We start from the raw sequence: 12,531 nt of genomic DNA, 5'->3' as shown, positions 1-12,531 counted from the left end.
GTCCATCAAACAGCTTCTCTGTTTTTCTGTCTCTCAGGCCAACAGTTTTACCGTCTCCTCGGTCTCTGCCCCCTCTTGGCTTCATCGTTTCATTATTAGAAAGAAAGGACAGAACCTGGCCAAAATAACTCAGCAGATGCCAAAGGTATGGGTGAGCTGGTTAGCTTAGCACCCCCCACGTAGAAAAAGGTTTAGTCCAGATCACTCGTCACGAAAGAGAGAGGTGTATTCTAGCGTGGGTAAAACCAGGGGGAAATGACACAGATCTTTGCTGTTCAAGGGAACCCTCTCTTTTACTGCTGCAAACACTGCTCCTCCTATGTTATTGTCATGGGTTGAGCCCTTCCAAGGAAGCTTTATGTGGTGCTGTTTTGAGAACTGATGTAGTAGGATACCTGGAAATGGCGAGTGCAGCAAGGCTTCTCCCTGGGGAGTTAGACGGTATCTAGATAAAGGCTAAATGAGTAAACTTCTCCAAAGCCCTTGCAGAAACCGGGACGGCACCAGAGCCTTGGGCTCTAGGCACTGCCATATGGCCGAAATAGTTAAGTTTCTGACTTGTAAAATTGTGGGGATTTGGTCTGGGCTTTTTGGGAAGGAGCACATCTCTCAGTGGCAGGGATCGATGGTGTAGGCCTGACCAAAAGCATTGGCCTGGCTTGGATCTTGGCAAATTCTGAAGAGATTCATTGTCCTTCACCTCAAGGTTCACATCAAATTCACTGGAGGAGAGGATAACATCACTTTGGAAGGACCTACAGAAGATGTGCATGTGGCTCAGGAACAGATTGAAGCCGTGCTCAAGGAACTGGTGAGCTGCAGTTACTAGTTCCAGTAAGAAACTGGGGGAAGAAGGGGCAACAGAGCAGAGGTGATGAGGTGTTTGTCACATCCATAGATGTCTTGGCATGCTTAATCGAACTTGCAGGAGACAAATTGTGTGGCAGGTGGATGACACCCCTTGGTCATCCATAGCATCCTTGAAAAGTCAGCATTAATTTTTTTGGTGCGGAGAAGGAAGGATTCTCTTGGTTATAGCTGGAGAGGCATAGAAGTGAGTCTTTTCAATGTTTCATGAGCACAATGCTCTCTTCTCAAAGCAGAGGAATGCTTGTGCTCTGCTTAAGAGCAGAAGTGCTTGTAGCTGACCGCTGGTGAGTCAGTGCCAATACTGGCAGTAGGCAGTTACTTAGGGCACGAGACAGAAGCGGTGGCCTGTCCTACCTGGCCCTATATAATATAATATATAATATTGGACATACATACATATATAGATATAGATATAAAAATATAATTCTTTTTAGATCCACGGGATGGATTACGCAATAATCAAGGCTGACCACCAATTCCACCGACACCTCATTGGCAAGAACGCAGCTAAACGGTAAGTGGAGTGCCTTTCTAGTCCTTCCCATGCTCACACTCTTCGTGTTTAGTAGATGGTATCAGGGGCTCTGTAGCTCACCCAGTGTGCTGTCTCCATCACGTTTCCTCTGCTTTCCTGGAGTGGTGGTGGTACAAGGAGAGAAATGGGCCGTGAGGCCTTGCGATGGCTTTAACGTGTGAAAGTACCTTGGGAGCCTGAACAGTAGTGGAATTACTTCTCTGTGCGAATGACATTTTAGCAGCCAGTTGTGGGTGGTGGAAATGTGCTTGGTGAGCTTCTCCCTGTAGAGGAATGAAGGCGGTGGGTTGATTAGCATTGATAACACGCAGCTGTGGCCTTGCCTCAGAGGCAGTGGGTTGATTGACGTGGATGACGTGCAGGTGTAGCTGGTTCCCGCTAAGGGGTTAAATAGCCCTGTGGCTTGTGGGAGAGGGTGTCAGCTGGAGGAGGAGCAGTGTGGTCTGGCCTCTGGAGGAAGGCGCTACAGCACCGGCAGTAGAATATGGTCAACGGTAAAGCCTTGTTGCGGTCTGCTAGTTTGATAGCACTGCAACGTGACCCCAGCCAAGAGTTTGGGGTAGAAAGGAACGATTATCCTCTGCTCTAAATGTGATACTGTTTGGGGAAGAAACACGCCTCGCTCTGACAAGGGAACAATGGGCTCTGTAGATGCCACGGTATTTACTTGGACAGGCTCTCGTGTGGCACAGGTCTGCTCTCAGTGAACTCCAGGGGGAAGAGGCAATTTCCCCTGTCTCAACCCTACCCCGCTGAGCCCTTCCCAGAGGCGGCTTTACTTCTTCAACAGCCTCTGAGCAGTGATAATCAAGGTGCCTTGCTTCCAGGTCTTTGCCTAGCAGATGGCGTCACCACAGTCCTTGCCTCGAAGTGAACAGGATGAAGGATCTGTACAAGGTGTCTGTGCGCATTCCCCCGGACAACGAGAAGAGCAACCCGATCAGAATGGAAGGAGACCCACAGGGGGTCCCACAGGCCAAGAAAGAGCTGCTGGAACTCGCTTCCCGTATGGTGAGTGGGTAGGACGTGATGTTTGGGAGACTGCAGGGTTTGCGCTCTCGTGTTCCCTTGTAACCTTCTGGTGCGAGTGTGTGCCCCTTGCCCACCGAGCACTTGGATCTCATGACAAGTGCAAGTTCCTCTTCACAAATGTCTTCCCCTGTTCCCTCGGGTAGCCTTTCTCTGTCAACGCAGAGTGAATTTGGTCTGGAGAAAAGAGGGACAGTGCTGGCAAGTAAACCGTCGGGCAGCAAACCGCTAAGTCAAAGTAGATGGCTCTCCGGCTGAACACTCAGTGTGCCCTCTGTTCCCATCAGGAAAATGAACACGCTGCGGACCTAATCGTTGAGCAGAAATTCCACCGGACCATCATTGGGCAGAAGGCTGAGCGGGTCTGGGAAATCCGGGAGCAATTCCCAGAGGTAAGGCTTTGTAGGAGAGGAGGAATCCAGAGGGGATATTTCCTACATGGGTAGTAGGCCTGTCGTCACAGAAGTCGTAACTTTAGTGGCTCTGTAGCGCAAGTGTCTGAGAAGATAGTTCTTTTAGCCAGAGGCCGCTAACACGGTTCCCCGTTTCTGAATGGGAAAAGGGCATGAGTAGGATCCCCCCAACCTTTGCATGTGTCTGACACAAGGGTTCTTGCTTTTGCTTGAGCTAACTAGAAATGACCGCTCCTGCAGGTTATCATCAGCTTCCCAGACCCTGCACACAAGAGTGACATCGTCCAACTCCGAGGTCCCAAAAACGAGGTGGAGAAGTGCACCGAGTACATGCAAAAGATGGTGGCAGACCTGGTAAGGAGGTCTTCTGCCTGCTCTTCCCTCCTACGTGCCTGGATAACCCTGGGGCAAAGCAGAGCTCTACTGGCTTGGGTAGAGCTAAAACACCTCAAGAGGAGGGAGCTGTCAGCTCTGTTTTGGCTGAATGGAGGCAGGGGGATAGTACCTGTTATGGGAAGGCTATAGGGGAACGTCCTTGCCTTTGTTTAGTCTTACAAAAGTCCCTCGTATAGAGAACTTCCTTGGGTCTAAGCCTGTTTTCAAAAGCTCGTTTATCAGAGCTCCTGAAGTCGGGCCTCCCTTGCCACGACAGTGTAAACTTCATGTCTCCCTTCCTTTCTCCCTTAGGTTGAAAACAGCTTTTCTATTTCTGTCCCCATCTGCAAACAGTTCCACAAGAACATCATAGCGAAAGGAGATGCCAAAATCAAGAAGGTGAGATACTGTTCCTAACACAGGTGAGCCGGGACGGGCCGCGGTGGGCCGGGACGGGCTGGGACAGGCTGTAACCGGCTGTGGTGTGCTGTGGTGGGCTGGGACGGGCCGGGGTGGGCTGGGACGGGCCGGGGTGGGCTGTGGTGTGCCGTGGTGGGCTGGGACGGGCCGTGGTGGGCTGGGACGGGCCGTGGTGGGCTGGGACGGGCCGTGGTGGGCTGGGACGGGCCGTGGTGGGCTGTGGTGTGCCGTGATGGGCTGGGACGGGCCGTGGTGGGCTGTGGTGGGACAGGGACGGACTGTGGTGGGCAGGGACGGGCCGTGGTTGGTTGTGGTGGGCTGGTACGGGCTGTGGTTGGCTGGGACGGACTGTGATGAACTGAGACGGGCTGCGGTGGGCCGTGTTGGGATGGGACAGGCCCTGGTGGGCTGTGGTGTGCTGGGACGTGCTGTGGTGTGCTGGGACGTGCTGTGGTGGGCTGGGACGGGCTGCGGTGGGCTGTGGTGTGCTGGGATGGGCTGTGGTGTGCTGGGATGGGCTGTGGTGGGCTGGGACGGGCTGTGGTGGGCTGGGACCGGCTGCGGTGGGCTGTGGTGGGCTGGGACGGGATGCGGTGGGCTGGAATTGGCTGTGCCGTGCTGGAACGGTCTGGGACGAGTTGTGGTGAGTGTGGTGGGCTGGGACGGGCTGGGACAGACTGTGTTTGGCTGGGACGGGCTGTGGTGGGCCGTGGTGGGCTGGGACAGGCTGTGGTGAGCTGAGACGGGCTGTGGTGGGCTGTGTCGGGCTGGTACGAGCTGTGACGGGGTGGGACGGGCTGTGGTGGTCTGCGGTAGGCTGTGGTGTGCTGTAGTGGCCTGTGGTGGGCGGGGACGGGCTGTGGTGGGCGGGGACAGGCTGTGGTGGGCGGGGACGGGCCGTGGTGAGCTGTGGAGAGCCGTTGTGGGCTGGGACGGGCCATGGTGGGCTGGGACGGGCCGTGGTGGGCTGGGACGGGCTCTGGTGGTGAGCAGAGACGGCCTGTGTTGGGCTGGGACGGGCTGTGATAAGCTGTAACCGGCTGTGGTGGGCTGTGTTGGGCTGGGACGGGCTGTGATAAGCTGTAACCGGCTGTGGTGGGCTGTGTTGGGCTGGGACGGGTCGTGGTGGGCTGGGACGGGCCGTGGTGGGCTGGGGCCGGTTGGGACGGGCTGGGACTGGCTTTGGTGGGCCGTGGCGGGCTGGGACGGGCCGTGGCGGGCTGGGACGGGCCGTGGCGGGCTGGGACGGGCCGTGGCGGGCTGGGACGGGCCGTGGTGGGCTGGGACGAGCCGTAGTAGGCCGGGACGGGCCGTGGTGGGTTGTTATGGGCCGTGGTGGGCCGGGACGGGCCGTGGTGGGCCGGGACGGGCCGTGGTGGGCCGGGACGAACTGTGGTGGTCTGTGGCGGGCTGGGACGGGCTGTGGCGAGCTGGGACGGGACATGGTGGTCTGGGACGGGCCGTGGTGGGCTGGGACGGGCCGTGGCAGGCTGGGAAGGGCCGTGGTGGGCTGGGATGGGCCGTGGAAAGCCGTGGTGGGCCGTGGTAAGCTGTGACGGGCCGTTGTGGGCTGGGATGGACTCTGGTGTGGTGGGACGGGCTGCGGTGGGCTGTGGTGGGCTGGGACGGGCTGCGGTGGGCTGTGGTGGGCTGGGACGGGCTGCGGTGGGCTGTGGTGGGCTGGGACCGGCTGCGGTTGGCTGTGGTGGGTTGTGGTGAGCTGTGACAGGCTGTGGTGGGCTGGAATGGGCTGGGACGGGCTGTGGTGGGTGTGGTGGACTGGGACGCGCTGTAGTGAGCTGAGATGGGCTGTGGTGGGCTGGGATTGGCTGGGACGGCTGGGACGGTCCGTGGTGGGCTGGGACGGGCTGTGGTGGGCCGTGGTTCGCTGTGGTGGGCCGTGGTGGGCTGGGACGGGCCGTGGTTATCTGTGGTGGGCCGTGGTGGTCTGGTACGGGCTATGGTGGGCTGTGGTGGGTTCTGGTGAGCTTGAGACGGGCTATGGTGGGCTGGGACAGGCTGGGACGAGCTCTGGTGGTCTGGGACAGGCTGTGGTATGCTCGGACGGGCTGGGACGGGCTGTGGTTGGCCGTGGTGGGCTGGGACGTGCTGGGATGGACTGGGATGGGCTGTGGTGGGCTGGAACGGGCTGTGGTGGGCTGGAACGGGCTGTGGTGGGCTGGAACGGGCTGTGGTGAGCTGGAACGGGCTGTGGTGGGGCGTGGTTGGCTGGGACAGGCCGTGGTGAACTGTGGTGGGCTGTGGTGGGCCGGTATGGGAAGGGATGGTCTATGTTGGGCCGTGGTGGGCTGGGACAGGTCATGGTGGGCTGAGACGGCCCGTGGTGAACTGTGGTGGGCTGTGGTGGGCTGTGGTGGGCCGTGGTGGGCTGGGACAGGCCGTGGTGGGCTGTGGTGGGCCGTGGTGGGCTGGGACAGGCTGTGGTGGGCTTTGGTGGGTTCTTGTGAGCTTGAGATGGGCTGTGGTGGGCTGGGACGGGCTGGGACGGGCTCTGGTGGTCTGGAACGAGCTGTGATGGGCTGCAATGGGCTCTGGTGGGCTGGGACGGGCTCTGGTGGGCTGTGGTGGGCTGGGACGGGCTGTGGTGGGCTGGGACGGGCTGTGGTGGGCTGGGACGGGCTGTGGTGGGCTGGGACGGGCTGTGGTGGGCGGGGACGGGCTGTGGTGGGCTGGGATGGGCTGTGGTGGACTGGGACGGGCTGTGGTCGACAGGGACGGGCGGGGACGGGCTGTGGTGGGCTGGGACGGGCTGTGGTGTGCTGGGACGGGCTGTGGTGAGCTTTGGTGGGCCGTGGTTCGCTGTGGTCGGCCGTGGTGGGCTGGGACGGGCCATCGTGGGCTGTGGTGGGCCGTGGTGGTCTGGGACAGGCTGTGGTGGGCTGTGGTGGGTTCTGGTGAGCTTGAGACGGGCTGTGGTGGGCTGGGACGGGCTGGGATGGGCTCTGGTGGTCTGGAACGGGCTGGGACGGGCTGTGGTGGGCTGGGATGGGCTGGCACGGGCTGTGGTGGGCTGGCACGGGCTGTGGTTGGCTGGGACGGGCTGTGGTGGGCTGGGACGGGCTGGGATGGGCGGGGACGGGCTGGGACGGGCTGGGACGGGCTGTGGTGGGCTCTGGTGGGCTCTGGTGGGCTGGGACGGACTATCGTGGGCTGGGACGGGCTGTCGTGGGCTGGGACGGGCTGGGACGGGCCGTGGTGGGCTGGGACGGGCCGTGGTGGGCTGGGACGGGTCGTGGTGGGCTGGGACGGGTTGGGATAGGCTGCGGTGTGCCTGGACGGGCTGTGGTGGGTTGTGGTGAGCTGAGACGGGCTGTGGTGAAATTGGACGGGCTGTGGTGGGCTGTGGTGTGCTGGGACATGCTGTGGTGAACTGGGAAGGGCTCTGGTGGTCTGGAATGGGCTGTGGTGGGCTGGGACGGGCCGTGGCGGGCTGCGGTGGGCTGGGACGGGCTGTGGTGGGCTGGGACAGGCTCTGGTGCGCTGTGGTGGGCTGTGGTGTGCTATGGTGTGCTGTGGTGGGTTGTGGTGAGCTAGAACGGGTTGTGGTGGGCTGGGACGGGCTATAGTGGGCTGGGACGGGATTGTGGTGAGCTGGGACGGGCTCTGATGGTCTGCGGCGGCCGTGGTGGGCTGAGACGGGCTGTGGTGGGCTGGGACGGGCTGGGAAGGGCTGTGGTGGGTTGTGGTGAGCTGGGACGACCTCTGGTGGGCTGGGACGGGCTGTGACGGGCTGTGGTGGGCTGGGACGGGCTGTGGTGGGTTGGCACGGGGCGTGGTGGGCTGTGGTGGGCTGGGACGGGCTGTGGTGGGCGGGAACGGGCTTTGGTGGGTTAGTGGTGGGTTCTGAAGGGCTGTGGTGGGCTGTGGTGGGTTGGGACACGCTGTGTTGGGTAGGGACGGGCTGTGGTGGGCTGTGGTGTGTTGTGACGGGTTGGCACGGGCTGGGACGGGCCGTGGTGGGCTGGGATGGGCTGCGGTGGGCTGTGGTGGGCTGTGGTGGGCTGGGACGGGCTGTGGTGGCTTGGGACGGGCTGGGACGGGCAGTGGTGGGCTGGTACGGGCAGTGGTGGGCTGGAACGGGCTGTGGTGGGCTGGGACGGGCTGTGGTGGGCTGGGACGGTCTGTGGTGGGCTGGGACGGTCTGGTGTGGGCTGTGGTAAGATGGGACGGGCTGTGGTGGGCTGTGATGGGCTGTGGTGGGCTGTGGTGTGCTGGGACGGGCTTTGGAGGGTTGGGACGGGCTGGGACGGGCTGGGACGGGCAGTGGTGGGCTGGGACGGGCAGTGGTGGGCTGGGACGGTCTGTGGTGGGCTGGGACGGTCTGTGGTGGGCTGGGACGGTCTGTGGTGGGCTGAGGTAAGCAGGGACGGGCTGTGGTGGGCTGGGATGGTCTGTGGTGGGCTGTGGTAAGCTGGGACGGGCTGTGGTGGGCCGGGACGGGCCGTGGTGGGCTGTGGTGCGCCTTGTTTATCTGGGATGAGCTGTGGTGGGCCATGGCGGGCCGTGGTGGGCTGGGACGGGCCGTGGTTTGCCGTGGTGGGCTGAAACAGGCTGTGGTGACCTGTGGTGGGCTGTGGTGACCGGTGGTGGGCTGTGGTGACCGGTGGTGGGCTGTGGTGGGCTGGGACGGGTTTCGGTGGGCTGGGACGGGTTTCGGTGGGCTAGGACGGGCTGCGGTGGGCTGGGACGGGCTGCGGTGGGCTGGGACAGGCTCTGGTGCGCTGTGGTGGGCTGTGGTGTGCTATGGTGTGCTGTGGTGGGTTGTGGTGAGCTAGAACGGGTTGTGGTGGGCTGGGACGGGCTATAGTGGGCTGGGACGGGATTGTGGTGAGCTGGGACGGGCTCTGATGGTCTGCGGCGGCCGTGGTGGGCTGAGACGGGCTGTGGTGGGCTGGGACGGGCTGGGAAGGGCTGTGGTGGGTTGTGGTGAGCTGGGACGACCTCTGGTGGGCTGGGACGGGCTGTGACGGGCTGTGGTGGGCTGGGACGGGCTGTGGTGGGTTGGCACGGGGCGTGGTGGGCTGTGGTGGGCTGGGACGGGCTGTGGTGGGCGGGGACGGGCTTTGGTGGGTTAGTGGTGGGTTCTGAAGGGCTGTGGTGGGCTGTGGTGGGTTGGGACACGCTGTGTTGGGTAGGGACGGGCTGTGGTGGGCTGTGGTGTGTTGTGACGGGTTGGCACGGGCTGGGACGGGCCGTGGTGGGCTGGGATGGGCTGCGGTGGGCTGTGGTGGGCTGTGGTGGGCTGGGACGGGCTGTGGTGGCTTGGGACGGGCTGGGACGGGCAGTGGTGGGCTGGTACGGGCAGTGGTGGGCTGGAACGGGCTGTGGTGGGCTGGGACGGGCTGTGGTGGGCTGGGACGGTCTGTGGTGGGCTGGGACGGTCTGGTGTGGGCTGTGGTAAGATGGGACGGGCTGTGGTGGGCTGTGATGGGCTGTGGTGGGCTGTGGTGTGCTGGGACGGGCTTTGGAGGGTTGGGACGGGCTGGGACGGGCTGGGACGGGCAGTGGTGGGCTGGGACGGGCAGTGGTGGGCTGGGACGGGCTGTGGTGGGCTGGGACGGTCTGTGGTGGGCTGGGACGGTCTGTGGTGGGCTGAGGTAAGCAGGGACGGGCTGTGGTGGGCTGGGATGGTCTGTGGTGGGCTGTGGTAAGCTGGGACGGGCTGTGGTGGGCCGGGACGGGCCGTGGTGGGCTGTGGTGCGCCTTGTTTATCTGGGATGAGCTGTGGTGGGCCATGGCGGGCCGTGGTGGGCTGGGACGGGCCGTGGTTTGCCGTGGTGGGCTGAAACAGGCTGTGGTGACCTGTGGTGGGCTGTGGTGACCGGTGGTGGGCTGTGGTGACCGGTGGTGGGCTGTGGTGGGCTGGGACGGGTTGCGGTGGGCTGGGACGGGTTTCGGTGGGCTAGGACGGGCTGCGGTGGGCTGGGACGGGCTGCGGTGGGCTGGGATAAGCTGTGTTGGGCTGCGACGGGCTGTGGTAGGCTGGGATGAGCTGTGGAGGGTTGGGACGGGCTGTGGAGGGTTGTGGAGGGCTGTGCTGGGCTTGGACAGGCTGTGGTGGGCTGAGATGGGCCGTGGTGGTCCGTGGTGGGCTGGGACGGGCCGTGCTGGGCTAGGACGGGCTGTGGTGAACTGTGGTGGGCTGTGATGGGCCGTGGTGGGCTGGGACGGGCCGTGGTGGGCTGGAACGGGCCGTGGTGGGCTGGGGTGGGCCGTGGTGGGCTGGGACGGGCCGTGGTGGGCTGTGGTGGGCCGTGGTGGGCTGTGGTGGACTGGGAAGGGCCGTGGTGGGCCGTGGTGTGCTCTGGTGGGCCATGGTGGACCGTTGTTGGCCGTGGTGGGCCGGGACAGGCCGTGGTTAGCCGTGGTGGGCTAAAACAGGCTGGGACGGGCTCTGGTGGGCTGGGACGGGCAGTGGTGGGCTGGGACGGGCAGTGGTGGGCTGGGACGGGCTGTGGTGGGCTGTGGTGGGCTGGGACGGGCTGTGGTCGTCTGGGACGGGTTGTGGTGAGCTGAGACGGGCCGTGGTGGGCTGAGACGGGCTGTGGTGGGCTGGGACGGGCTGGTACTTGCTGTGGTGGGCTGTTACGGGCTGTGATGTGCTGTGAGAGGCTGTGGTGGTCTGGGACGGGCTGTGGTGGGCTGTTACGGGCTGTGGTGGGCTGGGACGGGCTGTGGTGGGCCGTAGTGGGCTGTGGTGGGCTGGGACGGGCTGTGGTGGTCTGTGACAAGCTCTTGTGGGCTGTGGTGGGCTGGGACGAGCTGTGGTGGGCTCTGGTGGGCTCTGGTGGGCTGGGATGGGCTGTCGTGGGCTGGGACGGGCTGTCGTGGGCTGGGACGGGCTGGGACGGGCCGTGGTGGGCTGGGACGGGCCGTGGTGGGCTGGGACGGGCTGTGGTGGGCTGTGGTGGGCTGGGACGAACTGTGGTCGTCTGGGACGGGTTGTGGTGAGCTGAGACGGGCCGTGGTGGGCTGAGACGGGCCGTGGTGGGCTGAGACGGGCCGTGGTGGGCTGGGACGGGCTGGTACTTGCTGTGGTGGGCTGTTACGGGCTGTGGTGTGCTGTGAGAGGCTGTGGTGGTCTGGGACGAGCTGGGACGGGCTGTGGTGGGCTGGGACGGGCTGTGGTGGGCTGGGACAAGCTGTGGTGGGCTGGGACGGGCTGTGGTGGGCTGGGACGGGCTGTGGTGGGCCGTAGTGGGCTGTGGTGGGCTGGGACGGGCTGTGGTGGGCTCTGATTGGCTCTGGTGGGCTGGGACGGGCTGTCGTGGGCTGGGACGGGCCGTATTGGGCTGGGACGGGTTGGGATAGGCTGCGGTGGGCCGTGGTGTGATGTGCTGGGCCTGGGTTGGCTGGGATAGGCTGTGGTGAGCTGAGACGGGCTCTGGAGGTCTGTGGTGGGCTAGGACGGCTTGTGGTGGGCTGGGACGGGCTGTGGTGGGCCGTGGTGGGCTGTGGTGGGCTTTTGTGGGCCGTGGTGGGCTGGGACGGGCTGTGGTGGGCTGGGACGGGCTGCGGTGGGTTGTGGAGAGCTGGGACGGGCTGTGACGGGCTGTGGTGGGCTGCGACGGGCTCTGGGACAGGCTTGGACGAGCTGGGACAGCCTGGGACAGGCTGTGGTGGGCTAAACGGGCTGTGGTGGGCTGGGACGGGCTCTGGTGGTCTGGGACATAATGTGGTGGGCTGGGACGGGCTGGGACGGGCTGTGGTGCTCTGTGGTGGGCTGGGACGTGCCGTGGTGGACCGTGGTGGGCTTGGATGGGCCGTGGTGGGCTTGGATGGGCCGTGGTGGGCTGTGGTCGGCCGTGGTGGGCTGTGGTGGGCTGTGGTCGGTTGTGGTGGGCTGGGACGGGCTGTGGTGGGCTGAGATGGGATGTGGTGGTCTGGGACAGGCTGTAATGGGCTGGGATGGGCTGTGGTGCACCTTGGTGGGCTGTGTTGGGCCCGGATGGGCCGTGGTGGGCCGTGGTGGGCTGGGACGGGCTGTGGTGGGCTGGGACGGGCCATGGTTGGCTGGGACGGGCTGTGGTGGGCTGTGGTGTGATGGGACGGGCTGTGGTGGGCTGGGATTGGCTGGGATAGGCTGTGGTTGGTTATGGTGGGCTGGGAAGAGCTGTGGAGGTCTGGGACAAGCTGTGGTGGGCTGGGACGGGCTGTGGTGGGCTGGGATGGGCTGTAGTGGGCTGAGGCGGGCTGTGGTGGGCTGGCACGGGCTGTGGTGGGCTGTGGTGGGCTGTGGTGGTCTGTGGTGGCCTGGGACGTGCTGTGGTGGGTTCTGAAGGGCTGTGGTGGGCTGTGGTGGGTTGGGACACGCTGTGGTGGATAGGGACGGGCTGTGGTGGGCTGTGGTGTGTTGTGACGGGTTGGCACGGGCTGGGACCGGCCGTGGTGGGCTGGGATGGGCTGCGGTGGGCTGTGGTGGGCTGGGACAGGCTGTGGTGAGCTGAGACGGGCTCTGGAGGGCTGTGGTGGGCTGGGACGGGCTGTGGTGAACTGTGGTGGGCCGTGGTGGGCTTTCGTGGGCTGTGGTGGGCTGGGACGGGCTGTGGTGGGCGAGGACGGGCTGGGACGGGCTGTGGTGGGTTGTGGAGAGCTGTGACGGGCTGTGGTGGGCTGCGACGGGCTCTGGTGGTCTGGGACGGGCTGGGACAGGCTGGGACGGGCTGTGGTGGGCTGAGACGGGCTGGGAGGGGCTGGGACGGGCTGTGGTGGTCTGGGACGGGCTTTGTTGGGCGGGGACGGGCTGTGGTGGGCTGGAACGGACTGTGGTGGTCCTGGACGGGCTCTGGTGGGCTGTGGTGGGCTGGGATGGGCTGTGGTGAGCTGGGACGGGCTGGGACGGGCTGTGGGTGGCTGGGACGGGCTGTG

The sequence above is a fragment of the Falco cherrug genome, chromosome 21, assembly GCF_023634085.1.
Source record: "Falco cherrug isolate bFalChe1 chromosome 21, bFalChe1.pri, whole genome shotgun sequence".
Taxonomy (NCBI): Eukaryota; Metazoa; Chordata; class Aves; order Falconiformes; family Falconidae; genus Falco; species Falco cherrug.
This window is presented reverse-complemented; position numbering follows the sequence as displayed.